We start from the raw sequence: 4,891 nt of genomic DNA on the forward strand, positions 1-4,891 counted from the left end.
TCCTTCCCAAAGAGGCAGCACCTTCCCCCTCGCCGAGAAGACTAGCCTCTACTTGCCTGGAGGATGTGTAGTGCTCTCGCCTGAAGCAGCTTCTCCACAAGATGATGCTTGTCCTCCTGAAGACAAGCTTGTCCTCCACTAACCGTCCTTGTCTCCAGGCTGACAACCAAAGTCAGGTCTCAGCGAGAGCAGATGGAGAAGCAGAAACCCTGTTTCAGGAAGGAATGGTCTAGATAGGTAAGAAATTACAAAGCCAGCGAGAACTTGGGAGCATAAATGGAAGCGAATGTTGGGGATGCTAAGCCGAGGGTAGCAGCATACCCAGCTGGACAGAGGGGAACTCACTGACACGGGATAATTCATTTATGATTCACACTTTACTTTGTGTCAAGAAACACCTGCGTAACTTGCCGGGCTGGCTATTTGAAGCCTGGACTCCACAAGGGGACACAGTGACCAGAATGAGACGCCAGAATCACCTTGGCATCGTGTTAAAGAAGAGATCAGAAGACTTAGGGAAGTGGGAACATTAAACGTGGGTCTACCGTGTATGGTCCAAGAACCTATCACTCAGACGACATAGTCTTTTCTAAGTCAGTAAAAATCACACTGACGACGAAGAGATGAGCATTTTGGAGAAGTTCAGTGGGGGCTTTCAGAGGCCCAACAAACATAATTGCTTGATAGGCAGGAAGTCGAAGTGATAGTCAGGGTTTCTTGATCCAGAGGGATCCATGGCAGTAAATTAATAGATTATTGTGTCCTGGGGGTGAGACAGATGGGCAACCATTAGAATGTTGTATTTATACACACAGAAAAATATCTAGATTTCCTAAGTAGCAGGCTGAAATTAACCACTGGGAGACAAATTGTGGCCTTCACCTCTTGACCAATTCACAGACACAGACCCCATGGTGAAGGGAATTCCGGGACCCTGAATCCTGACCAAAGTCAGCCTCACAGAGGACCCAGTGCATCTGCAAACCCACCCTGTGGTTATTTGCCCAGTTCCCAAGTATGCAGTTAGGACAGATCCACTTAGCATATGGTTAGCACTGAGACCCCCTCACAGTATTAGCCTGATGTGTGGAATAAGGGTCACTATGGTAGAAAGGGCCAGGTAGAAGCCCTGAAATTTCCCTAACCCCACAGCAGCCCCCAAGGTGAATGAGAAGCAATATGACATTTCTGGAGAAATCTCAGAGATTAACACCGTCATCAAAGATTTGAAAGATGAGGAAGGTGGTCCCCATTTAATTCTCATCTAATTCACCCTTGGCGGTGGACTATTGTAAGATTAACTCCATTTTCAGCCGTGGGCTGAATATGGATCTTTACTGGGGCAGATCAACACAGCGCCTGGCAATCTATCAGCAGGGAGCATCAAAGGAAGTTTATCTTTAATTAGCAGGGACAGCAATACATACTCACTGTCTTGCCTCGGGGCTATGTTAACTCTCTTGCTTTCTGTCATGATATAGCAGAACATCATGCTGATCCACTGTATTGGTGACACTATGGTAATTGGAACCGGTGAGCAGGAATTGGCAAGTATCCCAAACGCACTGAGACACCTGCATGGGAGAAAGTAGGAGATAAACTCCACAAAGAGGCAGAAGCACGCCACATTGGTGAGTTTTATAGCGTTCCACTTGTCTGGGATGTGTGGGGATATCCCCCGAAGGGAAGGAACAAGCTGCTGCACTCTGCATCTTATAGCACTAGGACAGAGGCAGAATGCCTGGGAGTGTCTCTGGATTTTGAAGGCAACGTAGTCTAAACTTCTGTTCCATTTCTCTGATGACTCAGAAAACCACCAGTTTTGAATGGGGAGCAAGTCCAAGTTGTGGTTCCAAGCTCTCTGTTGCCTGGGCCACGGGACCAACAGATCTAAAGGTGCCTTGGGGTATCTGCGCTGGATAAAGATGTGCGGTCCTCAGTAGAAGAGACATAGCACAGAGCCTACAGATTCTGGAACGAGGCCGTGCATTACGGTAGAGATCTATACTGTTTGAGAAGCAGCTCCTGGCATAATACTGGACCCTAACCGAGACTCGGTAGCCAACCACGAGATACCCCGTTACTATTCAGTCTGATTTCCCCTTGTGAACTGGGTTGTTATCTAATCTACAAAGACATAAGTTTGGACATACACGCCAGCAATCGATCATGCAATGGAAGTGGTATATTTGAGTGTAGGCTTTAGCACATTCCGAACGGTGAAGTGAATGATAGAAACAGCCACCTGGGCTCTCATTTCACTTACCTCTGCCACACTGTTGACTCTCCCTCAATCCCTACTTATAGATACCTTGTAGGTACCCTCTTCCTTACTGAACTCAGTGTTGGTTCACAGAATAGGATTGCCCCCTGTATTGTTGCCCAGATTAAGAGAAGCCCCTTAAAGGTGACAGTAAAAGGTAGTTCTTCTAGTGGAGCAAGCTGGAACCAGTGCACTTGGTCGCCCACTTTATGTGGGCAGAATGGTGGCCCGAGGCATAGATGTACTACCTTCTTTGCGGTATTAGATGGCCTGGCTAGCTGCCAGGGGCCTGGAAGGAACAGAGTGGAAAATCAGAGACAAGGAAATCTGGGGATGGACCAGTGGACACGCGTACCCAAGTGCATGCGTGACCCTTTGGGTCTCACGTTAGTGCCTGAGGGCATGTACCCACCGGAGGGGGGGCTGTTAATCAGCAGCTACAAAGGATGGCCCATCTCCAGCGTGTCACCCAACCTCTGTCCTCAGATATCTCAGTGTTTGTTCAATGTGTCTGTGAACAGAGGGGTCAAAGTGACAAGGATGTAGGTTACACAAGGGTCCAAACACAGGGGCTCCCTTTCCCAAGGTTGACTTACTTGTGATTGCTGATTGCCCAGTCTGCCAACACAAAGGCCAATGCTGAATCCTTGACGTGGCATCGTTTATTGTATAGACCAGCGGGCCACATGGGGCAGGGCAGGTACAACAATTTGTGAAGAGTAAATGAGTGACTGAATGAATGAATGCGGGAACTAAATGTGTGAGTCAGAGAGTGAAAGACTCACGTGAGTTCGGGAAGACCAGTACAGCCCCTCCAGTCTCCTTTCCCCTGTTCCTCAGTCCACGCCCTAGGGCAGACCCTTAAATGGACCATCCCCGTCCCCGTTCAGATACAACCTCATCTGCAATCTCACCCTTGCAGCGCCTTTCTTCCAGGTGTAAGGCATCTCCCTGGCCGGGTAAAACACCCTGACGGATATTATTTCATTTCATCCTTACTGCAATCTCTCTCAAGAGGGAGATGTGACAAAAAGAGAGTGCTCACAACGTCCGTTTTCTCTTCTTCTTGGGCACAGGACTAAACCACATTCCCCAGCCCCCCCCCCCGCCAGTTAGATGAGGACCAATCTCGTTCAGACAAATGGAAAACGGCGTGTGCTGCCTCCGGGTCTGGCACACACGAATACATTTCTTGGTGTGACCCTCCAATGTCTGTCTGGCCTGTGGAGACCTCTGAGGCCACATTCCGAAGATGACAGCCCCAACTAATGTCAGCGCCCAGGGCAGAGCCCCACCTTCGGGAGCCTAGCCCTAAACAGTCCTGGTGCACACCCCGTTTTCCCCAGCCCTGCTTTCTGCTGTGGCCAAATGGCCATCTTCCCATTATAGAGGAACCCCCATTAGAATTCACATTTCTGGAAGCCTTTCCCGAACATTCTTCGCCTGCACACGTTTGAAGGGCTGGCATGAGGCCGAGGCGTAACCGGCACCGCGTGGCCCTGAGTTCTGTTGCGACCGAATCTGACTGCACTTGGAATAAAGGTGATGAAGAGGTCGCGCCCGGTGACCAAAGCTACCAGATTTCCACTCTGCCCTACGTGGATGCAAGCTTTGCCCCTTTCCAAGACTGAAGCCAGCCGCAAAGAGGAGTCGTTTTGTCGGTTCTCCTTTCAACCGCCGTCATCGCTGCGCCCTCTGGTGGTTGCGAAAGTAATCGGGTCTGTCTACTCCTAGACGTTAGGGGAAAGGTGGGGGAGAGACGAAAGGCACGGAACAGGATGCAGCCCCCCCGAACGGCCCCTGTGAAAGGTCTGGGTGGTCACACTCGCGCGTGCATGCACACTCTTTGAGGACAATAGCAGGCTGGCGTGTGTGCGGCCCAATGGCAGCGTCTGCATCGGTGGGGGGAGGGGGGGTGGGGGGGGGACTTTGCCCGGAAGCGGATGCCAGAGGTGAGGAGAGGGATCGGCAGGAATGGAGAGGAGCAAACACATCAACGGGGAAAACCACAGGATTTGGAAGTGGACTCAAAGGAAAGAAAGGAGGCAAAATGATGAAAGAATAAGCTAGGAGGTCTCTCCTGGTTCCAGGCCGCTGGCCACATGCTACCCGGCTACCTCGGCCTCCAGAAGGTACAAATAGTACAGAATTGCACGGGGCAATTCGAAGACTGCACTATCCACTCCGACTGCTTTCCCCTCTTCCGACCCCTTCATGCCCCGTCCCTGCACCGACCAGAGGGGCTGGCCAACTATGTCCTTGGGGAAGGAAGCGGTACAGGTGATGACACCTGAAATCTTGCACCTACCGGGATAATGCCTGAGTCCCCGCCACCCCAGTCCTCATCTCCGGAAAGATTCATTCCTTGAGGGAAGCCTTTCCTGGGCTTCAAAGCAGAATACAAGCAGATCCAGGAAAAGTCGATTTTGTAAGAATTGGGAAAATCTGGAGTAAGCAAAGATAAGTAGTTTTCTCCACTGCGGGACTTCTCAGAGCCTTAAGTACACTAACGTGCTATGAGAGTCAGCTGTAGGGAATCAGAAGCTGGTGTTTCCAAAATTACTTGAGCACTGTAACCGACTTTTCAAAGAGCATCTTGAAAGCACTTGAGCGCTTCCTTAAACAACT

At 50.3% G+C, this 4,891-nt stretch overlaps 1 long non-coding RNA gene across 2 annotated transcripts; it reads right to left on the reverse strand.

Moving 5' to 3' along the window:
• Positions 1-355: 355 nt before the first annotated feature.
• On the reverse strand, positions 356-4,108 carry LOC123587543. 2 transcript variants are annotated; one of them, XR_006707379.1, is made up of 3 exons: positions 2,860-4,108; positions 1,428-2,774; positions 356-763 (listed from the first exon to the last, which is right to left on the reverse strand). It is a non-coding gene; the product is annotated as an uncharacterized LOC123587543 (long non-coding RNA). The 2 variants fall into 2 exon arrangements; XR_006707380.1 differs by lacking the exon at positions 2,860-4,108 and having other exon boundaries at positions 1,428-2,849.
• Between the last annotated feature and the right edge of the window lie 783 nt (positions 4,109-4,891).

Source organism: Leopardus geoffroyi, chromosome D3, assembly GCF_018350155.1.
Source record: "Leopardus geoffroyi isolate Oge1 chromosome D3, O.geoffroyi_Oge1_pat1.0, whole genome shotgun sequence".
Lineage (NCBI taxonomy): Eukaryota > Metazoa > Chordata > Mammalia > Carnivora > Felidae > Leopardus > Leopardus geoffroyi.